The sequence below is a fragment of the Phasianus colchicus genome, chromosome 10 (assembly GCF_987193195.1).
Source record: "Phasianus colchicus chromosome 10, bPhaCol1.hap1.1, whole genome shotgun sequence".
Lineage (NCBI taxonomy): Eukaryota > Metazoa > Chordata > Aves > Galliformes > Phasianidae > Phasianus > Phasianus colchicus.
The window spans coordinates 6,861,782-6,887,395 of NC_143445.1; the positions used below are offsets into that span (position 1 = coordinate 6,861,782).

The following is a 25,614-nucleotide window of genomic DNA, read 5'->3' on the forward strand; positions in this document are numbered from 1 at the left end:
GTCTTCTGTGGGGTTGGTTTGTTTACCGCGAATGATCGCGCGTTGACCAACTTTGGGAGGGCAGCGATTCTTTGTCGCCTTAACTTTCTCCAAGTTACGAATAGCAGAGAGTAACCGCAAGAAGCGGGTCGGTACTTGCGGTGCTGCAGCCGCGTGCGTCCCGGGGGAGCGGGGCGCTCCGGGGAACCGCGGCGTCGCTGGCGGCGAACAAATAACGCGGGGCGGCTCTGTGCGGGGACACCGCGCTCCCTGTTATTTCCTTCGGTATTTTAAAGCGATGCTCTCTCCTACGTGGATCTTCTCTTTCGCCGAGCGTGCCGGTTCCCGGCTCTCGGAGATGCCCCCCGAAGCTGCAGGTAGCTCCGCGCGGCAGCCGTGCCGGCTCTGTGCTTTGTGTTCACCGCTGGAGGGCTGCAAAGAGCGTTTTCCGACAGCGGTAACTTAAAAATATTGAGCGCTTAAAAATCGTCATTTTAAGGGTGTTTATATCGGCGTGTGAGTATTTCTAGCTTTCCCTTATTTTACATCCGTTTTATTTATATTTCATTTCTAAAGTCAGGTATCCCCCGAGGCTGCGATACAGGATCAATGAATGCGTTAACAGCTCTTGGCACCACACGGAGTTGATGCCCGATGCACTTGTCTCTGTGGTCTCTTTCCCTCCGCCCTCAATTAGCGGCGTATAGGAAAAGGGCATTATTTAAATATTACGTGGCGCCGCTTTCTCCCTGCTTTGAGTTATCTTTCTCTATAGGAAGGCAGTCGCAATTCCAGGGGCATTCTGAGTGGCATCACTCACAGCTGAGAAACTTAATGGGCACGAAGTTGACTTTTGGCGTGGAGGCGCGGAGGGACGCCGTGAGGGCTCCTTCAGCACCGCGCTGCCGGACAGCGCCGCACCTCCCTGGGCGCGGACTCGCCCTGCTGCGCTCCGCTGCTCCTAAAAACAAACCCGAAGCCGGCAGCTGTCCCTGCTGCACCCTGCCCCTCCTCTGCTGTTTTTGAGGCTGGGAAGAAAGATTGCTGGAACAGCACCGCTTCTCATCGTTCACCACTTTGGCTCAGTGAAAAATAATAATTTCTTTCACAAAAATAATTCCTGCCTGTATTTTTTTTTTTTTTTCTTTCTACCCCTTAGGAAACTGAGGAAAAACAACTCTCTGGCCCTTTGTGTTGGAAAATTAAACGTAAGAGGTAATGCTGGAGTGGTTAATAAGTGGTCAGTGAGAGATCTCGCCTATATATTAAACACTCATGCAGTTTGTTGTCAGCTTTCTAGGAGCTTGTTGACTATAGGATTTGCACCTTCAGTTCAGTAAAATCACTGCTTTAAACAGGAAAAAAGTATTTAAAATATTTTCAGACCCTTTTCTTCAGTAAGGCACACTTTCTGGATTACTGCAATTGCATTAACGCCGTTTGGAAATCATGTGGGCAGACTCTTATGTGATCTGCAGCTATATAAAACAGAACATTTTGAAAGGCCAGACTTACCTATTTTTTCAGCATGTTCAGAATTTGTACTTCTCCTTGCAGACAGGCAGGAATACCTGCTGCATTTCCCTTCTTCTTTCTGCCACTCCACAAATCTGTGCATAAAACTGATCTGTAAAATTACTTATCTCTTTCTAATATTTACCTACCAAACAACTCAGCAAAGTTCTGAAAAGGTTGACGTTTCCAAATTTCTTGTGAGACCCAATTAGTCAGCCTTTCAAGTTTGACTTTATTTGAACACTGTAATTAACACAAACATCACTTTAATCTTAATTTTTAAGTATGGCTGTAAGTATCTCAGTGATCTGAATAACTAAGAATATTTGATACCAATTAAATTAATTACATGAGCAAAACTTGAAGCCTTAGTCATTCAGGACATTTCCAAATCAATGGAACATTCAGTCCCACTTGGCAAGTCTATTATGTGAATACAGCTGATATGATTATCAGCAATAGAAGAGCAACTAACCTAGGGAGACAGAGACAGCATATTCTGCTTAAAAGAAAGCTTGAAACCTGTTGAGAAAGAAATTAAAGAGAAAATCTTTGAAAATGTGCTAGATGGATTCTAATGTTTGAATTTTTTCAGCTTAATACTGTGGTTACTTATAAATCCTTTTCCCACAGCAAATAGTAATAAAATACCTTGCCATAGCAATTCAAAAGAAAGAGACAGAAAAATAAAAAAAAACTTGTCCTCATTGAAAATACTTAGATAGTAATGTTTGGCCTGCAGTAGGTCAAAAGATGGGGGATGAAGAAATAGAGATTTCTGTAGCTCACCAGGAAACCCTGGCAAAGACGTATTAATGGTTTCATGTTTCCATTCTCACATCAATACATTGAGATGGGAATACTTCATTAATATTTTTTAAGTGTTTTGATGGAAATGGAATTCATGAAGGCAGACTTTTGTCTCCTAGGATAAAAGATCCATCTGATTTTGACGCTTAAGTGTCAAGATAATGAAATGATTCAGAGGTCTCACAAGAAAAAAAACCAGTATTTGATAACTGTTTAAGTATTGAGGTATTTCATCATAGATGACTGACAACTGTATTTAAGTTGTCGTTACCAAACTAGAGAATGTTTGCCAGCCATAATCATATTGTCACCAACCTTAATTGTATTGTTTGGAATGCTTCCAAAGATGGGGAACTAGAAGCTTTGGAGTTTTCGAAGCATGTTTCAATTGTGAGCAGAGCATGTGTATGTTAAAGAACGTCTTATGAAGCATGTCTTTTACAACTAACCATTAGGTGGTTTACAGATTGGTCCCTTTCTTTCTTGATGACAGCCCTCAGAGCTCAGAGGCAGCACGTGCACCTGGACAAACCCTGTAATGGCCAAATGCATGTTTGGAAGTGGCCTTGGTTTTCTTTTTCTCTTTTAAAGATTTGAAGAGGTGCATGAAAGCTGATTAGAAGTTGTCAGAGGCATTGTTGCCTTGATTTGACTGTTTAATTGGGAAAATGTATTGATGGTCAGCACTCCTCTGCATCTATTAGGCATTAAAAAAGCAGAATGCAAATTACTGGATTTATATAACTACAGCTTTTTCTTTTTTGTTATGAAACTTGTTACTCCTAAGGCTCTTGGTGGGGGGGAAAAAAAAAGATTCTTGAAGGTGTTAATACCTGATAAAAATGTTGTTCTAGAATTTCTCTTAAGCTTTTTGTGTATCAGATTTCCTGTGTCATGTTGATGGGATGTTTTGGGAAGGTAACTTCTTAGTTCTCAATCCAGCTTCAAACCCATTTCCTGTCCTGCTGTCATATGTATTTCTTTGGCCTTCTTTTGGTCTTCATGTTGACTTAGTTGCCTAAAAGTGAGTATTTGTTTCTTTAGTTTCCTAGAAGGCTGCATTAGAAGGCAGTAGATAGCTTGCCTGGCTCCTGTAGAGTGTCTGAGTGGTGTAGCTAATACTTCATTTAGTAGAGAGGGCTTCCCTACTGTAAAATAAGTAATGGGAAAATGAAAGATAAAATGCATTGTTTTTATAGCAAGCTAATTGCTAACGTCAAGTAGTTCTGTTGTCCATAGCTAGTTTGTTTTTTTAGCAAGTAAGGCAAATAATCGAGCACTAACATTCAAATAATGTTTTATGTTACTAAATATTGCTTTAGTATAACTTTAAGATGATTTTTATAACCTAATAGCGTGATGTGTGGTCTGACTCAAATTTAAAGTTTGTTTGTAGAGACCACAAATCAAGTGTAGCTGTTCTCAGAGACCATCCTTCTCCAGTGTGCTTTCTGTAGAGAGCAGTCTGCAAATGCAAGCTGCTGAGTTATGTCAGGTAGGGGCATGTACAAAGTGAGCTTTGGATTTTTTAGTGATTGCACTTGAATGGTGACTTCTCAGTCTGTCAGATGGCTTATTTTTGTGTTAGCCAACAAAAATTAAAAGAAATCTTCAAGCACAACTGAAGTTGCAATTGATTTCTACAAGATTGTGTAGAGGATAGTAAGAGTTGGAAGATCAGTTTCTTATTGAATATTTGGAGAAATACTTGATTCTGAATTTTGTACTATGAGTAGAATCTGGACCAGCTGGAGGATATTCAGACAGGAAAGGTTCACAAGTCTAGAAACAGTTTGTTCAGCATGTCAGCTCTATTTGTTTAGTTGAATGAAAAAGAACATGGAAACAGGTTCCAGGTATGTAAAACTTTTTTTTTTCCTTTTTTTATTTTTTATTTTTTTTAAGACAGAAAGTAAAGGACATCAACAAAGATTCAGGGTAGACTTCTGGAAAAATGGGTAGGATGTCACAGAGCCTTTAACTGGAGAGGAGTAAGAACTGTTTGGAACCATATTAGCAAATTAGGGGTTCCCCCCCCCCCTCTTGGTGGGGAGGAAATGGATGCTAAAGCCTCCTAGGATTTTCCATACCTTGTCATGCTTCAAACAAATTTCAGGCTACCCAGAAAACCACCATGCAATAAGTTTTGGTAGTGGAGTTGGAGGCAATAAGGCCACTTAATCAACCATTTTACCACGTGAAGTATTGCTTCTCCAGGCACCTTGTATCATTCCTTGGTCTCCCTACAGATGCTACCTGCAGGCTAACAGCCTTCCTTGAGTGGCAGCTGTTGCAGCCATCCCTCATGGAGATATTTATATTCTCATTTCATTTATGTATTTTTCTAGGTAAGCCACTTCTGTCTTCAAAAGGAATAGTATTTGACAACTGTGTGAAGCTGTGTCTCTCTTGCTGTTCTCTAGAGTAGTCTACTGAATCACAGCTTAGCAGTAAGTGCTTGAATCAATCACATGGGCTGTCCATATTTTTGATGCCAGATAAGCGAGCAACTTGGCTAATCCCCCACCCTTATTTGTGGGAGAAGCTGCAGGATGCAGTGGATGCTGAACCTTCAGATGCATTCAGCAAGTGATTGTACAGCTTCGTGAAAGAAAAAAAAAAGCTAAGGTGTGTGTAAAAGAAAGGCACAACTGCTTGCTAAAAGCAATCTTATGCAACCTACTGTTGGGAAGGTGTCCAGGAGCGGCACTGTATGTGTTTTTTCTCTTTCATATGTGCTTGCTGTTCCTGGGTTTGTTAGGCTTCATAATCAGAGAACAGGCAAATTTTGTAGAGTTTGAAAGTAGTACGGGTAAAAAGAGAAGGCACTTTGAAAAGAACTGGAGGTGGGAAAAGGAAGCTTAACGTCAAACTTGAGAAAGCCATTTGTTATATCAAAAGAAGGTATCCTCTGACTAAAGTTTGTGGTTTGATCTCCTTAGACTTTTATCTATAAGTTTAAGTATGTTGTGATTATGTTAAAAATAGGAAAGCTGTCATGATTCAGAAGGGGTGCTTTTAAAACTAAAATAGAATGAATTTTGCAAGAGACACTTGTGTTGTGGTTTGAAGAGCTGTTGTTAAATCTGTCACTGTACATAGAGGCAGGGTTACTTGTCTGTCACTTCACAGCACTGTATATAAAGATCCTTCTTCAGCAACATACACCTCCCTGCCCTCCATATTACTTACTGCAGAACAGCAAAACAGGATCTGCAGTGTATGATTTACGTAGTATTCAGAAAATAGGTGTGTATAAAGCATGTGTCTGCTGTGTGTTTATTTTAAATAGAGCGAATGTTGTATACGTACATGTTCCCACACACTCAGTAGTTGGCATATAAGAAATTACACAAATCTGAAAGAAGATTTTATAATAAGAGGATGAGAAGTGCTTTGTTGTTGACCATGCTCACAGCAACACCCAATGGGAGGGGCGGTGCACACTGCCTGTGGGGCTTCGAGCTGATGACTGTAGGTGCCTGTAGTGCTTGAATGTTTTGTTTTCTTCTAATTCATTTACTGAATAGACTAAATTAATGAGGGGAATTTAAGTATTTTGAAGATTTAATTATAGTTTTCTAGAGTGCGGAGTTTACTCTAAACAACTATTTTGTTGCTGTATGTATTCTAGTAAAAATGAATAGGATAGCTGCTTGCAGCTGTTGAGTAAGGGAGTTAAGTTATTAAGAGTAAGTTGTTAGAGTATTAGGCACTATAAAGCATCATCAAACGTACAACATAAATGCTCTCCTCAGGCAGTATAACAGCTGTAATTCTTGTTCACTGACTTTTTTGTTTTAAGGACATTCAGTGTTTAAAAACATTTTGAACCTACTTAGGATTTGTCCCCCTCCCCAGCTCTTGAAATTCTTCTTAAGGTGGGAGATGTGTGATACCTAAAGGCTTTTAAGAAGTCACTGTGGTGTGTATACCAATGTTTCTGTTCTATTTGATGGAGAAGCAGCCCTGCTTTTGGCATTTTGGTGTAAGTAAGGTCTTTATATATATACGTATATATATAAATATAATGTCTATAATACAGCTTGACAGCAGTAGAACAGGAATGGCTCAGGACTTCTTGCTCTGTGGAGTACTGAGAGTCTTCAAGATCGTTCAGCTGGAGTTGGGTTGACCAGTGTATCATTTAAGCACTACTGGCCTATGAAAAAGGATTTAGTCAGTTATTTTAAAGCATTTTTGGAATAGAATACAAAGAGATATCTACTGAATTACAATTCATTTTAGTGTGACTTCTCTCTCGATTGTTTGTGAAGATGGTCGTGCATGAAATAGCATTTTCATAGCAGTTAAGAGTATTGTTTAGATGTTTTGTCTTTGTATGTGAAATTTTGACTCTGGTTGAATCAATGCAAGATTTGCAGTGCATCAGTTTCGTCTTTTGTGTGTTGTGGTGTAAATGTAAACAATTCTTTCAAAGTTATTATTGTTCTTCCACTAATAGCTGTCTTTATCCTAAGGAGGGAATTCTGGATTTAATCTTTCACCTTATGACTTCTTATGGTATACTCCCATTCATTGGATCAACAGAGCAATTCTTGTGTGTGATGGTTTTTTGTTTGTTTGTTTGTTTTTTTAATCAAAGTGTTTTTCAACCAGCTTAAAACTATGAAGTGTTGACCAAGATGGCAAGTAAGATCTACTTATGGTAGTTCTTAAGTACATATACTGATCTTCAAAATACTTGTAATAAAGACATCTGTTTTCCTTTTATTTTTCACTTAAATCCCTGACTTCTGAAACAAAGACTGAGAGGTGTTAGCTTTTGTTCCTTAAAAGATTATTAGCTCTACTTGTTATAGGTGATATAGGTGTATCACAAAAGCTAACAATGTAGTAATTAACATTTCCTTTTTAACTTTTTTTTTTTTTTAACCTGTTTGTATGAGATTCACTAAAAACCTGACTGTAGCTGGAAGCATCACCCTGCCTGGTCTTACACTGGGTTGCAAACATGAAGTACTTACTTGAGCTGAATCTTGTGGTTAAAAGTAGAACTTCCAAAATACAAGTTGGTAGAACAAAGTCAGAGTAACCTGCTAGGTCTCTCTCATGCTTTTCTTTGTGACAGACACTGGTTATTTCTGGAGTTACTCACAAAGGCTAGCAGCAGAGGTAAACAGGAAAATGCATTAGTAATAATATTCGAGGCAATTCTGATGTAACTCCTTGGCAGTCATATTGGATGAGCTTTTCCCCTGCTTTTCATTTTTGAGGGCTGCTTTAAATATTCCTCATCCAGAGCTGAACAGATGGCATTTGCCATTGTTGTCAGTCTTTGGAAGAAAAAGTGTGGTTTTAAGATCTTGGTTAACAGAACTTTAAATTCATGTTGAGAAAGAAAACCTAGAGACATTTAAACCAGTGTGATTTATGTGAAGCTGTTTCAAAAAGTCTGAGTTTGGTGGCACATGTGGAGAGGGGCACTGTGAATTCTGTGGTTGGCTGCCACCTTTTTGTTTCCTCCTCTAAAACAATGCAAGCAGTACAGAGGTATACAGTCAAAAGAATGAGAGTTCTTCCGAGGTGTTGGTGAAGCTAAATGCAAAATGAGAGGAATACCTTCTGAGACCAATTTGAAGGATAATAGTTAAAGGTCGTTTTTTTTCCTTCTCTCTTTTTCCTTACCCCCCCCCTCGACACCCATTCCTTATCTCTGGCCTTTGTAGCAGAGTCTGTGGACTACTTCCATTTGCTGCAAAAAATAATCAGGAAAAACAAGCCTATTTTTAGTGAGCTTATATTACCATTCAGCTGTCCATCTCTAAATTTGTAGTGACTGACAATTCAGAAGTATTGGAGCTACTTCTGAATATTATAAATAAAATAAATTAATTAAAATGTCAATAAAGGCATATTTTTGGTGGAAACAGCATGACCTCAAGAAGTGTCAACATGATTTTCTAATAAAAAAACATTTTTTTGCCAAAATGAATCCCTTCTTTTAGAACTTGAACTTAGGTTAGAATGCAATTACATATATATTTCAAGTTACATCTCAGACTTAATAAGTAAATAATGGTCACTTAAAACTAATCTTTAAGTTGTAATCTTTATTTATTCTCTGTATAGTCCCAAGCATTTAAAAATTCTTTTAAGCTTCAATACTTGAAGCCTCTTAAATCCATGGGTAACAGTTCCAATGTTTTCACTACCTGGAGAAGTATAACTTCAGAATGAAGGGATCAAACTTCTGTCAGCCTAAGTCAGAAATGCAGTGTTAAGCCAGCTGAGGCTGTGGTACTGCATTAAGGATATGGATGGATACAGATGTAAATTTTTTAAATTTATCAGAATCTTCTGAAAATACGTTGTGTCATTTCTCTGTTTTGGCAAATGCTCAGTGCAGAAATATGCTCATCAGAGAGATCTGAGATGTTTTAGATGTGTGTGTATAGGAGGTAAGCATTGCAATTCTAATGATGTCTTCTTATGAAGCTTGCTTCAAAAGATATAAAATCTCATTTTATTCTGAGCAGTTGGATGTAAAATGGTGGCAGCATGTTTTATTAGGCAATAGAAACAAAACGTGGGGAGCTGCTGCTGTTGGTTGCACTTTGCAGGTTGTGGATTCTGCGCTTAACGCTCCATTGCATCTCCTGCCTGGTTTTGTTTTCTTGTCAGGTAGTACCATGCCAGCTGCAGCAAGACCCAGGCAATGAAATGGGCTTTTATGATCAATTTATTTCATGTTACAAATACCTTTCGGTTTTCTTTGCCCTGAAAGAATGATTTCCCTCAAATGCAGGTACGCTGCAGTAGCAGTCTCATTGTACATTTCCTTTCTGGAAGAGAGCATCTCTTGGCTTGTGAAATGCCCCCTGGCTGTAGGATCAAGCAGAAAAATATGGTGTTTGCATGCCTTCAGTCTGTGTTAGTGTCTGCAGAACACTTCAGTGACTTGTGGGGCAGACAGGACATGCACAGTATTTAGTGAGAGAAAACTGGGGTGATGAAGATATTATAACAGTATACAACAATTAAATATAACAATATATAATTATAACAATTTATAATAAAATATCTGGGACAGAATATTAAATTATGCAGTATGAAGTGAGCTGGTCATGCAGCTTAAAACTGCCTTTATTTCAGAAGTACTGTTTTTTGGAATGATCTTTGAAAAGCAGAATATTTACTTTGTTCTAGCATCAGAATTAAATTCTAGACAATGAAAACTTGGCTCTTCTGTTTCCTAGTGCCAGAGGGCATATATTTCTAAAGATGTAGTAGAATTTACCAGTGGGTAAATCTTAAAATACAATAATATATTCTTAAACTTTCCATTCAAACATGCAATTAGAGCTAAACTCCTGCTTAGCCTACTTGTGAAATACTTGAACCAGGACAGTGTAAATGCTTTCAGTACAGAATAAAGCTGTGTATGGAAAAACTCCTTCACAATAGCTATTTCAGATACATCTGATTTTGTGCAGTAGAGAAAGTTTGATTAGACTGATAAATATTGCATGGGGAGAAAAGGTTGGCCCTGAGGTTAGCAGCCACTGGTGGTTCAGGTTGTGAGGCTCCTGAGTCACATGTGGCTCTGAGGGCTTTGGCTTTTCCAGCCAGAAATAACAGAGAGGAGAGAGGTGCTGGGACCAGGAGCTCAGTCTTCAGAGAGTTCAGAGTGCTGGGAGATGTGGCGTTATGGAAGCTTTCAGATGTTTTCCCTCAACTGTGTTATAAAGAGTGGTGCCGAGGCCACAAATCCTTAAGACTAAGAAGGTGAGCTATGGAAACTTACAGACTTGCTCTTCTTTTTTAAGCCAGTAAGCAATATATTTTTGCAAGATTTTGCAAATCAGTGCTTTTATTGACAACCTGGGAGTAGCTCATGGATAAACTGGAGTATAAGAGCAAAATTAATGTTTTAATATCTTTGCTTACATGTCCTATCCTGAAATGCCTTCTACAAACTGCTGACTGAAACAGTATTGGAAAGGATTTTTGTCATTTTTGAGAATATCCTTGCAAGGTGTTTATTGGATATCTTTTTACAGATCTTGTCTGACCTAGTTCTCTGAGGTTGGCTCTACATTAGAGATTTCACTAGTATTCCATTACATCGATTCAAAATATAATTATCCTAGAACACACTTCTGACCTTTTGACTTTTCTGCTGCAATGAGTATAATGCCTACATTGAAGAAAAGAGGAAACTGAAGGCCAAGTTTTACACAGGGGAACTGAATCATCTGGGCCCCGGAGAAAACTGTCTATAACCTGTGTGAAAGGAGCTGTTTGCTATCTGTCTTTACGCGTACAATGCACTGTTAACTTTCTTGGCTGCTGTTTTATGTGCAGGAAGAGAAATCAGATGATGGGAAGGGAAGGCAAGCAAGTAAATGCATACTAGGAATGTTTAGTGGAACAGCACCAGTGGGCTGCCACTTGTGGATTATTTTGTATAGTTGCTGTGTGGCACTGATATCTGCACGAAAAGTCCCCTACATAGAGCATAAGGCTCCAGAGCATGTTGGGCATCATTTGCTGCGCAGGAAATCCAACAGGTGCTTTCAGCCCTTCAGGTGGAAGGTACTACATATCTCAGAGCAGCAGTTGGACCTACCTTGAGAGGACAATGAGTTATGAGGTTGATTTAGTAAGTATAACGTACTGTGCAGGAAAAATTGACAAAAATAGTGCTATCTTCTTGAGAGATTGTTGGAAAGTGTTTGAGAAAGGATTACATAATGCTTGTCCCAGTCAGTAATGTTTCTTACCGTTCTGGAAAAGACCACTGCCACAGATGATATACCTAGACCTTACACTGTTGTCTTGTACTCAAGATACCCGCGGCCTGTTCAGGTTATCCACTTAATTGCCAAATGTTTTCAGTCTGTGAGAGAATCCTTCTCTCTCTTTCTCTCTGTTTTTTTTTTTTCCAGAGCTGAGTGAAAATAAGAAAGCATGAGTTGCTACTTGTAACTCATCTCAGTGAACTTCTGATTGCATCTCAAGAAAAGTAATTAATATTGTGCAGCTGTTGGCAAGGACATTAAAATTAAGAATTAGATTTATGCAAAGAGCTTTCTGTCATTGTCTTATTAAGCCTAAAAAGGCAGCTCATGGCTTGAGCAACATGGTGAGCTTATGATGCTTGCTGTTTATCTGATGGACAAGGTTGTTTCTCAGCATGATGTTCCCTTCTGAAGAGATGATGGATTGAGAGAAAGATCATAAGCAATATATCAGAACACAGCTGACACCAGGACAAAACTCACTCCATGTGTTTTATGCATTTTTGTGTTAACTCAAAAGACCTCTTATACAAAATATTGTGCCAGCAACTGAGGGAAGTTACTGAGTCCAAGGTTTAGGTTTGCTTAAGGTGCATATGTTGCTGATCAGAATTAAAATGTGTTTGCTAAGTCTTCTACTCTAAAAAGGATTTTCATGCTGTTAGCACTTTTAAATACATGTGAGTGATTCATGAAAATGTTTGCCACTTTAAGTTGACTTGAAGCAAAATGCAGTATGCTTTGAACAAGCAAGTAAAAATTTACTTTGAAAACACTGCATATCATAAATACATACGCTGTACTAGTTGTACCTATATACATACTTAGCATATTCTGAGTATAAGGAAATTATTGTATATGAAGTTCAACTGTGCTGTTCCGTTTTCATTTTGAAGGAGATCCGCCAGATTCAGAGAGCAAAGCATTGATTAGCTTTTGAAAACTGTTTTTGTAAAAGAGAATGATGGATTGTTAATATTTAATTTGAAATTCTTGCAGGCAAGATGTAAATATTTTGAAGTGTAGACAATCCAGATATGTCTAATGCATTTCTTAATGAGTTGATAAAAAGACCTTCCTTCTTAATTGGTTACACAGTATTTCTGGTTTGTTCTTTAATCAGATGGCTCTTGGGATTAATATGCTGCAGACACTAATCCCTTTAATTATAGTGCCAAATGAGTTTTCCTGTAATTTTTTTTCTCATTGAAATCTGTGGGATATCTTGTGAATTAAGTTGAAAGTAATGGGTTCAGAACTGCCTTCAGTTATAAAGATCTTCTGTAGATTTGAGAATAGGCTCTGCAGCAATACAAAACATTTTGCCCTGCTTTTTTGGTAAAAACCCATCTTAAAAAGCTGATGTGGAATCAGAAGTTGTCTCACAATATGGCACTGGAAAGGAAAAAGGCTCAGACTGAAATGCTAAGACATCACTCAGGTGAGACCATAGTGTGCTTGGTCTTTGTGCTATTTACTTGCTCTTGCTCCTTCTAGAAGGTTCCATGGACAGGATTTTGCTTTAAACTTACTTCATTTTGCTGCTTAGTCTTTGTGAGAGATGTGATGCAATTTGTGTTTTAAGCTCCACTCATTTGTAAGAGATGAGCCATATTCTCTGAATGTCTGCCTACCACCTGTACGTGATGCCAGGCTGTTTCTTTGGGTGTTCTTGTTTTTTTTTTTTTTTTGTGGCAGGGGAATCAAGGAACACCTGCTTTTTGTATGGTGCCAGAGCATGTCTTTATCTGACTCCTTTAATTCTTGCAGACAGGCAAAATAATGCCTAAATTCTGTATTAAAGCAATAAGCTAGTAGTGGTAGAATGAATAGGTTCATTCTCAGCTCTGCTGTTAAGGTGAACGTGTAAAAGTGCCTTTCTTTATAGAGTAGTGTGAGGTAAAATAGTTTATTTTCTGATAAAATTTATAAAGAGAACAGCTTCCACAGCCCAAGTGCTTATCCCTAAAGGTTTGGTTAGTTTGTAGGTGATCTGACAAGAAGGTTCTAAGCTCTTTTCAATTTTTTTCTTCTGCTGCTTTCCAGTCAGCCTTTATTAATATACTTTGGAGACTTTCCCTTTCAGGTGACATAAATCAGATAGCACTTCTAAACACGGATATAGGCACTGTACCAACATTACAGGTACTGTGAATTTTTTCCATCGCCAGACTCTTTTGCACCCTAACCCTTAGCAGTTTGTACTATTACAGAGAGACCAATTGAAATTTTTTTTCAGTGTTTTGGTTGTTGTCTGTTTTTATTTTGGTGATTCATCTTTGTTTTAGGTAACTCTTAAGCAGTACTTTTGCATTATATTTTTTTGAAACTGGTAGAGGTAAACTTGCGTTGATCATGAAGAGAAGAGAGCATATGTAGTGACTTGCATCCCGCTTCTGGAATAGTGAGCGTGCCAGCTCTGCACAGAGCATTCAGGTGGCTAATGGTACCACTTGCAGCCATCCTGCAGTGTGTTCAGAGCCTGCTCTTCAGAGTCTGACAGAGCTTCCTCTATGCCGGGGTTGAAAGGTGTGTTTGCTGCCCTAGTAAAAGGATTTGAGCAGCATCCTGGCTGGCTCGCCAGATGGATGCAGAGGATGAAAGGTGCTCCTGGAGTTTATGCTTTTGCAGCTTCCCTACTGCAGGACTGGGAATGCTCTGGTTCCGTGTTTAACCAAGAAAAAGGCTTCTGTCAGCTTTGTTATATACTGCCATAGCAACTGATGAATAACAAAGCAGGTAGTGTGCGTGAGGTTTGTGGAAATAGCAGTATGGAAGAGCAATAATTAGGGAAATAAGCAGAGCAGACCTATGTGTGAGTGACTTCACAGCCCGACAGTGGGATGCTTGGCACAGTGGCTTTTTCTCCAGACTTGTATGTCTTTGTGCTTTGCAGTTTGTTTCATAAGGAGATTATACTTTTTGATTATTACAAGCACCATCCAAGAAATACATTCTTTTGTTAGTTTTGCTCTAGTGTAACACTTACAATTTCTTCCTTAGCCAAACTGCAGTATTAGTGCACATTTCAAAAATAATTTAAAAATACAGTGCAAATTGCTATCAGTCATTTGTGAGTTACTCTTGCAGTACACATTTAGCTAATGCTTTCATTTTTAAATACTTAATCCTTTTAAAGTAATCAGAACGTGTTAGCCTTCATGCTGTACAGCAGTCCCAGTTGATGATGGGAGCATACAGTTGTTCCTGTGGTACAGGTATGCATTTTGCCATGTGGTGGTTATCCAGTGGTTGGAAATTGGTGATCAGAGCTTTAAGAATGTTTTTATTCTTACGGTTTTGCTAGTTTTCCTGTTGTCCAATTTATGGTGAAGTTTCTCATCTTGCTAGAGGAATAAAGGAGCCTAAGGTAACAGGAATGACAGAAAAGCTGTAGATTGTCTTCTGGTTTTCCAGACAGAATGCTTAGTTCTTGCTCTCTAATTTCAATTTGCGTAGGTTTTCTGCATTTAGCATTTCCAGATAAGAATGACATCCATATTTTACTCTAATGGATGTGAGTTTTTAGACAATAATTGTTTCAAGGATGAATAAATCAAACCTATACACCAACTTTGAAAACAACCCAATTTTGCAATACAGATACTATCTACATTGAAAAGTTGACACAGTGGAAGGAAGGGATGCCATTCAGAAGGGCCTCAACAGACTTGAAAGGTGGGCCCATGTGAATCTAATGAGGTTCAACATGGCAAAGTGCAAGGTTTTGCACTTGGGCTGGAGGAATCCCAGGCATCCATACAGACTGGGAGAAACAATCCTTGAGAGCAACCCTGCAGAGAAGGACCTGGGGGTTCTGATGGATGAAAAACTGAATATGAGCCAGCAGTGTGCTCTTTCAGCTCAGAAAGCAAATGCTATCCTGGGCTCCATCAGAAGACGGGTGGCCAGCAGGGACAGGGAGGTGATTGTCCCCCTCTATCTGCTCTTGTGAGGCTCCATCTTGAGTACTGTGCCCAGGTTTGGAGCCCCCAGTACAAGAAACAGGGAGCTGTTGGAGAGGTTCCAGAGGAGAGCCAACAAATATGATCAGGGGACTGGAGCACCTCCCCTGTGAAGACAGGCTGAGGGAGCTGGGCTTGTTCAGCCTGGAGAAAAGAAGGCTGCGGGGTGACCTCATTGCAGCCTTCAGTACCTAAAGGGAACCTACAAACAGGAGGGGAATCAACTCTTTGAAAGGGTAGATAACAGCAGGATGAGGGGAAATGGTTTTAAGTTGAAGGAGGGAAGATTTAGGTCGGATGTCAGGGTGAAATTCTTTACAGAGAGAGTGGTGAGGTGCTGGAACAGCTGCCCAGAGAGGTTGCTGATGCCCTGGGCAGCCTGGTCTGGTATTAAATGTGGAGGTTGGTGGCCCTGCCTGCTTCGGGTGGCTTGGAGCTTGATGATGATCCTTGGGGTCCCTTCCAACCCTGGCCATTCTATGATATGTTTGCATTTGATATATTTCTACATTATAATGGGAATTGTGGCCTTGATTCTGAATGGAACGCAGTTTTCTTTCACGTTTTGGACTGGGGACAGTTAAGAATGGGTTTTCTAAGATTCAGTATTAATTCATGTTTTATAAAAATAGAAACTTTGCAAAAGATTGCATAAAGCTTGTAACTATTATTGATTTTCCTCACTAATGGAATAATGTTCATCTCTTCTCTTAGCTGGTCTCCTGAGATTGTATAGGTCACACAGTAACATAATAAAATCAAACACACACGCATTATTTGTTAAACTACACACCATGAGTAGGAAATGAGAGAGACCAAAGTCATTTCGGGCCTCATTTTATTTTACTGCTGACTTTGTTCTTAAAAATAAATAAATAAATATTGTTGATTCTGTTCTTAAAATTAAAGTATTAGCATCAAATATTAGCATAGTTGGCAGAAACTACTGCTCAGATGGAAGTACCACGCTGCTTTAGCAAGAGTAGCTGACAGATAAAACATTACATATCATTTAATTGATTGCATTGATATATGAAAGTACAGGCCAAGATAAGATCACCATCCCTTCTATCATTCTTTGTGTCCTTTTGTCAAATCGGGTATGGTAGATAATATTGTATATGAATAAAAGAAGGATCTAAGATGACATGCAAGCTGCTTTATAAATAGATTAGATCATTTTTTTCCTTCATAAAATACAAGGGGAAGTAATATAGTTGTGTTGGAAGAGAAGAGGTTCCTCTGTGTTTGAGAAGAGGCTTCAGAACAAAATTAAGACAAAGCTTTATTTTAATTTGTATAAGAATTTAAAAAGTTCATATTTGTAATAACTTAGGAGTGCTTCCTCCACCCTAGCTTTTTCTTCTTTTCAAAATGTATTTATACATTTGGTTTTGAAAGTAAATCTTTTTTTAGAAGTGATGTATTTTCTTGTGCTGCAGGGAGTTCTGTACTCCTGCAAGTTTTCTTTGCCTTCTGGTTTAAGACTATGATCAGACTGGTTTTTGCCTTAATTAACATCAGTGATGGCCCTCTTCATAAATTCTTCTTCGCTACTTAACTTGTAGTGTTTTGGTAGCATGAAATTACATCAGAGATAAGGCCATAGTTCTGTTTTGTTTATATGGGAACTCTGTTCTGCACAGTTCAATATCAATGTAGTATTTCTAGCTCTACGTGGACAATTTTTCAAATAGAATGCTGTTGAATTTTGCCTTTTTAAAATCAGAATGAATAGAACTAAACAAAAAAACCCCAGCAACTTAACTTTGAAGTAGTTTGTGGAACTGCAGATGCAATTAAGATTTGTGGATGTTTTGCCAGTGAGACGATACCACGTTTACAAGGTCTGTCCTGTGTTTGACTTCATAAGTACTTACAAGTGATTTGATGGGTTCTGGTATTTTCTGCTTATCTCTATCAAGTAAGAACAGTCACAGTTCAAATTGCTTTTCAAATTAAATTCTAAATTGTAGTAAAACATTCAAAAGTAAACAAAAGCGAAGAAAGATGTAAATATAAAAAGCTGTTGTTCCTGAAGCCTGTAGCTTCCCCATTCACTTTAGGACCTGAAAGGCATTAAATTGGTTATGGTGTGTGTTGTATCACAGTGGGCAAGGAAGTGTGCAAATGACTAATTGACTCAGTGGTAACAAGTATGGAATAGCAAATTCACTCGAGAAAAGATTTACAGGCTTCAGTAGCAGACTAGAATTGATTCATTCTCAAGCAGCACCACCAGATAATAAGGCAGTAGTGATATTCATTGGCAATTGAATGTTTAATCAACAGAGCGTTCCTTCTGGGGGCTCCTGGATAAATTCAGTGAAAAGTTTGTTGTCCTTAAATATAAAGAGACTCTTAGAGATCTGAATTAAAGAGTTTATTTAATCTATGGGAGAAAAAGACATTTTTTTATTTACAAAAATCAATATATTTTTCTTAATGATTCCAATGCACCATTTTTATTTTTGCTGTTACAGGCATTTGTAGCTGCACAGCAAGGAACAGGGATATTTTACAGTGGTCTAATTCAAAGCAGATGAATAAACAGTTCTTATTCTTCAATAGCATATGTGTTGATGCTTATTTTCTTCACAATCACTCATAGCTGTTTGTTGATAAGATGCCTGACAAGTTTATTTTAAATTATGGATTTCCTATGCCAGTGCTGTATTCCCATATTAAAGCAAAATGCTATAAAAACATACACTTTCATCTAGAGTTGAGGTGCTTTCAAATAGATTTTATGGGATGGCTTTCCTAGAAGCAAGCTCTTTTATGAGCCTTTTCTTACCACTGTCCTTCTTTTAGAACAGCAGCAGGTGGTTACCAGCCCTGGAGACAGTTGAGCAGCTCCACGACCTATTTGGGATCAATCTCCTTCAGTGCCTTGGGCACTGCCAGCCACATCTTAGTGTATTTCAGCAGTATTATTGGTTTCATAACACATTTTCTAGAATAACTTGTTTTCTTTTTATTCTTTAGCTGTAGAAAGTATTCTTGCCATGATCCATACGTAGTAAGGGATCTTACTTTGCTCCTTTCACATGTCTCTTAAAATACGGCACAAATGTTTTTTGAATTTTCATGAGAAAATCTAAATTGTAAATCTGGTTTGTTCTTAGGTTTCTGTAAGGATCAAACACAGGTGTTTCTTTATCTGATGAAGATCTTTAAATGAGGGGGAGAAAAGGCAGAATTCCATTGATTTCTGCCTGGGCAGTTTTGTCTTTCCAACTCACTGCCTGAGAATTTTAGAGACACCTGGAATTGGATGCAGGTACTGATGTTAATGCAGCAGCTTTGGAGGCATAATTAGGATGATGAGTGGGATAATTCTGTGGTTAGATTCTTCTACCACACACTGTGCTATGAAGTTACAGCTTAGCATGTAGCCCCCAAGCCTTGAAATTGTTGCTGCCGATTGAATGCAGTGTGAAATGTTCAGTCCATGTTGAAATCTGAATGATGTTTTTAATAAAAGTAAACATGTATGGTAATTAAAATCCCTGTGCAGTTGTTAAGCTACTGTTCCTATATGGATCCGTGTATATTAGGTGTTCTTTTGCTCAGAAGACTACAAACAGTGAACTGCTCCATGCAACGTAACAGTTCTGTGGGGACTGGGGATGTAAGGAGGGACACTTGGAATTGGGTTTTGAGGAATGGAAACGCTGGCAGTGAGAACAATACACTACACAAGGTACTAACATCATCTGTGTCTAGATCATGAACGGTCTGCCAGTACCATACTGAATAGTACTCTTTCACTTAATAAAAGTCAGCATTAGGACTGTTGATCTTGGTGAATCTGATGACATAATTTAAACTCTCAGCTGCTGTTTGCCTCATGTCAATGTGAAAAAGATTAATCTTCATTTGCATTCTGCCCTTCAATTATCTGGAGGTTCTCTACTATCTAAATATAACAGGGGATTACCTGTAGTCCTCGTTCAGGCAGAATTTGCAGTTACTGAAAGCAGAGTTTAATTTCAGTGAAGTTATGTGTCATGGATTGGAAGAGAGAGCTTCTATTGGAAACAAACTCCTGAATTTCCTGCATGATTCCATTTCTGCTATAAATCTGGGAGCAGAATCCCACTGTCCTCAGTGCATTAGATGCACTAGGATGTAAATACGAGGTGTGCAGGGGTGGGAAGGTACTGCAGGTAATAGAGAAAGGAAATTGGTAGTTCCCTGGGGATGCTCTGTGGCAATGGAAATATGATTTCAAACGAAAGAAAGACAGATTTGCTGTCTATGCAGTTTGTATTTATGCATTTATTAAGTACAGGTAACTGGCAATTGAATGTGAATGGTTTAATAGAATAGATTGTGTGCCGGAACAGGTGATGTTTGAGCTAATCCAAAGCAAAGGTCTGACAGGTGAGGCTCTTATGTTTTTAATGCACATTTCTAGGAACGGAAACTGACCTCAAGGTCTAGCTTTCCATGCCATCATGACCAGTAGTCTGTGCTTTTTGTTGGTTCCTCTCTTCCTCCTTCCATAGATGTGAAGTCTGATGCTCCTGGGTAATGCTGTCAGGTGTGACAAACCTGAGGAAAGAAACAAAACGGAGAGCTCACCTGAAGTGCTCTATGTTGTGCTTTGTGTTGTGGCACTGGTTGATGCGGTGTTTCTCTTGAAGATTCTGTCTGAAATATGCTCTCTACAAACCCTTGGCATCCGTGGGAGTTTCTTTGCATCTTCTATTCGTCTGAAGCACTCTTAGGGCTCAGGCCTTCTGGGTATGCTGATCTTAGCTCAAGAAACTGTAAAGTGCCTTTTTTTTTTTTTAATTTTTTTTTCCTGGTGGGATTATTCACACAAAAAGTGGCTGGGTGTGTTGGCTGGGCTACATGCAGTACCTGGCAGAGCTGGGGCTACATTCTTCTAAAAGACATTTTTCTGGCAGTTGCATTATTACTCCCATTACTCCTTTTCTGCAGCTGTGAATCATTACTTTCATAGCATCAAAATTTGTTTGGTATTAAGAGACTTCCTAGAAACACGAGTGACTGCAGCCATATATGACACTGTTTATAAAGTTTATAATCTAAAGTTTTATAAGGGTTTAGATTCCAGTTTGGGTATTTCTTCTGTGTTATCTTTCTCATTCATGAACTGGCATGAATGATTCCCTTCCCCAGTTAGTTATTTGTAAGGGTGAATGTTTGTTGTCTTCTCACAACTTTCTTTTAGAAAAGTCAAATGCAACCACAAAAGACTTAAAATGTAATCACTACCAAATAAAATGTTCATAAAATTAAGTACTATTTCTAACCACCTGAAATAATGGAGGTCATCAGTGGTCAGCTGTAATAAGAGAAAAAAAGCACAGAAAAGCAATTAATGTTAATGACTAAGTGATTTCTTTCAATTTTGATCGAAGTACTCATTTCTGTATTATCTCTGCCTTGAGTAGAACAGTAGCTCTTCTGGACGATTAATAAGCAGTACATAATGTGTCTAAATTTGCTTTGAGTTCTTTTGAACTCTAGGGTAATGTTTTTGGTCTGAATTTACTTTCTTTTGACATGATTGAAAGAAATAGAGGAACATTAGAGCAAAGGAATTAGTTGCTCCAAAGTAATTGTAGTATTTCTAAACAAAGCAAAAAATGTTTTGGAAAATGCTGAGGTATGTTTTTGTAGTCAAAATTAGTTTTCTTTTTCTAATTAGTTCAGCATTTTAGAAGGTTTTGCGCATGAAATGTGTTTTTATGTTGTGTTATGTAGTGGGGTGGAGGGGAAATGGAAATAGTTTCGTGTAGTTTTATTACATACATTTGTGTCCACTTTGAAATGACACTTAAAACTAGACTGGTATTAAATTACACTTCATAGTGTATTTACAGATGTGAGTGCACTAGCACTTGAACTGACTTGATGGAAATCAGAATGCAGTCTTTTGGAGTGGCTGTCATCCAATTTGTGATTGACCATCTTACTTTTCATAAAATGCAGTGTTCTTGCAGCTAGTACAACCTCTGAAACTGAAATAATGGAAGAAGAATGGGGAAGAAGTACTCCATCCTGTTACGGCAGTGGTGGTTGAGGAGTCTAAACCCTGCTGATTTTCACGAGGGTTTAAAACAATCAGGTGTCATGTGGTTTGTGACTGGAAACAACATAACATGGAATATCCATAGAAATTGATGTTAAAGCACAAAAATATGAAAAGTCTGGAATTGAGGAGCATTACTTCTGTGTATAGGGGTTATTCATGTAAATCCTCTTCATGTTCCCCCGTCACTCTGGATGGACTGCATGCTATGAAAGAACCATGGTTTATCGTTTTCTTGTTTTCGTACTCAGTGTTGCACGTGTGATTGGTTGGCCTGATTTAGGGCCTAGTGATCTGGAGTGTGATAGAACAGTTTATGCTGGTCTGGGGAGAGGACGTGTTATTTTGGGAGTTACACTGGGTGTCCCATATCCTATTAGTAGACTTGCACTGAGTCCTCTCCCTTGTGGTGAGACCAAATCATGTCTGCTTTGAAATGGTTTCTATTGCTTGAGCAAGGGCACAAATTCCTTTTTTTTTTTTTTCTTCAGTGTATAATGGAAGCACTAAGAGACCTTGTTTCATTACATGGTACAGTAGCATGTATAGTTTATGTAGCTCTGATAGACAAATCATTAGCACTTCCTTGTGGATCTTGTGTATATATGGTCACACACAGCAGTGTATAGGGAAAGTATCACACAGGTATTTCAAGAGAAAGAGTCTTTTCCTTACTGAAGCATTATTCTCAACTGATCTATTGTATTATGAGTATGTTGAAATAGACCAGAAAGCTTCTTAACCAATTCATCAGTGGAAGTAACTAATTCTATAAGAGCATGAAATAAGCTCTTGCAGCAAAAATAGCTATAATGGAAAAGTGTAACAGTATTCTTCAGCTATCAAATTGAATGTAAAATCTATTACTTTCCTTCACTAAATTTAATGTATTTTGCTATAAATTATTGTACAGGATCAAATGAGTAGTCTTGTCAGCAATTAACTTTCTTCTTCTCCGTGATAAAACAGTGTCCTGGAAACAGGTCGATAATGTTAATTTAAATTCAGCTTCTCAGAGGGTAGAGCTGAATATTTAAAATCAGGTTGCTTTGTGTAGGATCTCAGGCTGATCATTGTGGAGTGATCTCTGTACCTCTTTAGAGCTTGAATGGGTTGGAGGTCTCGTGGCTTTTCAGTGCCTTCAGTGTAAGTGTCTAACGAAGAAGCAGATAACCACATTTTCTTTCGTATTTATGTTGTCACTGTTTATTCTTAGATATTTTTAGCTGTTTATCACAGTTGACCCAACTGGGTAGGGCAATACAATGAAGTTATCTGGATTTCAGTAAATCTAGGTTCATTTAAGTTACTATTGTGTAATCTGGTTGGGAAGATTCTTGGAGTTTGGGCCTGAACTGTGCAGGTATGGCAGTGCAGCACTGAATAATATGCCTGTTGCCTAACTGGTCTCTGGTCCTTTCTCTGGGTACACTGGAGTAATTACTGCATGTCTGCATGCTTTGCTGGTGGTTATTTGGTTTACCCACCAAATGCGCAGTCTGTGGAGCGAGCTGATCTGTCCAGATGAAAAATTCAGCACTGCGTGTATTATTTCTGCTAGGTGACTGGCTTTCTCTGCAGATCCTGACTCAGTAAGCTTACTGCCTTTTCTACTGAGTTGTTTTTTCTTTCCAGCCTGAAGTGCATGTAGTATGTAGTCCTAGGGAAGTTTGAAGCAAGAGCCTATTTTACAACTCCGGCTAGAAGTTGTCTCTGAGCTATTTCTCCTCTCTAATCAATATTTATGCAGGGAGGAAGGCTCATCTAAAGAAGATGGAACAAATTGCTCTTTTTGACAGCTAAAGTAAATGGAGTTGAATCCTGCCTTAAGTTTAGATTTTGAAACAGTGAGCTCAAAAAATCTTGAACTTGCCCAGAATGTTACTGCTGTACAAACAGCTCGGTAGGTTTTTGGTAACTACAGATTGGTTTTATTTTAGAGGGAGTGAGAACTTAGTTTGCATGCATTACTTGTTTATTTCTAGTGAGGGATAAATTGAACTTCTGTAGGTAAAAGGCCACTTTCTTGTGTTTTCTCAGGTGAAAGTACATTCTTAACATGTTGAGAAGTATTTTCTTTCATCAAGAATAGTTTGGTTTTATTTCAATGCATGTTGGCCACGGTTATGTGGCATAAGAGGGTAATGTAATATAGAACATTTCCTTTTACTGCTGGAAGGGATATGTGGGAAGGGAAGTGAATGACAGAGTTGCTAACTGCCACCTTTTGCAATTTGTGCTTTATATGATATATGTCAGTTGAGAAATGAACTGTTTTCTGTTCTTTCATGAGAGGAAATGAAGTTTTCTAACCTTTATTTACAGTGTGTGAGTAGCAAGAGTGACAAAATACGATGCCTTTTCTGCTCAACTTTTAGAACCACCTGAAGAAATCCATAATTGGAGCTTTGGTAGCTGAATTGAATGAATCTAACTTCAGATATGAGAGACTAAAGTGTTTTCTGCAAAGAAGGCACAAAAAGAACCCATCCCAACACTGGAGTGCCTGTTTGAGGTGGCTCTGCCATCGCAAGAGCTTGATGGCTGAGGTCCCTGTTCCGACCTCCCGGAGTATTGTGCAGCCTGCAGACACGAGCTGCAGCTCGTATTGCTTTCTATGGTCTGTTGGTAGTTTTAAATGCTTAGTGCTTATAGTAGCATAATGTAGCAAAGCCTTGACTGTAGTGATTAGCACAATATATGACTGAAATAAGGCAGCAGACTGCTGTGCCAAAATTCAAGCCTTAGTGTGGAGTCAGTCTTGCTGAAAAGATGCAAACTGAAATTATTTCTGTAATTCCGATTAACTTTTGAAGCTTAAAAGAATGAAGAACTTAAAAAAAAAAAAAAAAAAAAAAAAAAAAAAGTTCTGTGAATGTATTTTCTGTAATAGACTGAGCACTAGATAAACACTGTTGTTAATTGGGAATATCTGTCCAACCACGACAAGTTAGGAAGGGCTGTAACCAGATAATGGCAAACAAATGAGTACTACTCTCTGAGAGCTCTCATTTCAGAGTGGATGCAGTTCATCTTTGTGAAGATGATGTGGTGTCCTGTAGGTTTCCTTGTTGATTTTGTGGCCTTTAAGGAAGGATCTTACATGCTGTCCCGTATGTTAGAGGAGAGGAAATAAATTTGTAGGTGATGGCTACATCAGTCCTTGTAGTTGCTATGTCACCATTAGAAATCCATGGTAGGCCAAAACTTTTAGTTCCAGTACTCATTATTGTATTATTGGTAATTATGCGATAACTACAGTTTTATGCAATAAATCCCATTGTTTTTTCTGGCTGATGAAGTAGAAAAACTCCAGCAGCTTCTTGGCTCCCAGGAAACAAGCACAGATTTTTAGTAACTTAATATAACTAGAATAAGGCATATAAAACTGATCTCAGCCTTTTAATTTAAAATGTGTTTCTTATAATAATCACTAAGGTGGAAGCAGTATTAGCAAGACTAACCAACTCCAGTTAGTTCTTGGTAAGATGATAGTTTATTGAAGAACTTGCTAGAAGATTTTGCGCTGAGTGTTCCTGGCTTTCGCGAGTGGCTGCACAGCCAGGCAGGGAAGACCATTCTAGTCTGTCATTTACTGCATATGTTCTGAAAAAGCTTTCTTACCATTAGAATTGTTATTGCTAAGCTGTTGGAGTTAAATTTTAATGCTTTGTGTAGTCCCCAAGAACTAAGTTGAATTTTTTTTTTTTGAGAATGCTGTTCCTCTGGCATAAATTAGTGGAAGCTGGAAGCACTTACCAGTTCACTGTGTGTACTGACCTGAAAACCAATAGAATCTGAAGCATTTATGACTGGTGCTAATTGAGTTCTTAGAATGTGGCTGATTTAGACATATAAGAAATAAGTTGGCAGCAATGTGCTGTCATTTTATTTCATTGTGTTTGGAAGAGACTGCTTCTGCAAACTCTGGTCAGTCCTTAACCTCTGTTAACATCACTAACAAGGGAACAACCAATCAGAGTGTAATATGGTGAGCTGTTTCACTGAGCAGCATTATAAATTTACATGACACAGCTACTTGTGAGCCATCAGCAGATAATGACATTCTGCCAGATTTGAACACAGAACATCAAGGTGTGAAGCCTTCCGTTCTGCTACATGTCCCAAGGCTCTTAAGGGTATTTCTTTAGTCTTTCCTGGAAACAACCAAGAAGTTAAGAGCATTTACCCAGATTTTTAATTAATTATTTACGAAATCTTTTCCAAGATTTTATATTTCCAAGGAAATAGGTTTGTAGTAAATGTTGCAATGATATTGGGGAAAACATTAACTTCTGCATCTTGTAAAGACTGGATATTTGAATCATTGGATAAGGATCAAGCATGGATTTTTTTCCCATTGTTGGTATTGGTTGTTTTAAGTGATTTTAGATTATGTATCCTCCTCAGGTCGTGTGTATGGCTTTGGTGAGTTAATAGAGACAGGAGAGTCATGACAGTGTGTTTGAGTATAAGATGCTATGTTACAGTGCGTTAAGAGACTGATTCT

General features: G+C 38.4%; 1 protein-coding gene across 2 annotated transcripts in view; it reads left to right on the plus strand.

Moving 5' to 3' along the window:
* CLSTN2 (calsyntenin 2) overlaps positions 1-25,614 on the plus strand; it is a 486,477-nt gene that overhangs the window by 185,059 nt on the left and 275,804 nt on the right. The gene's annotated exons all lie outside the window — the stretch shown is intronic.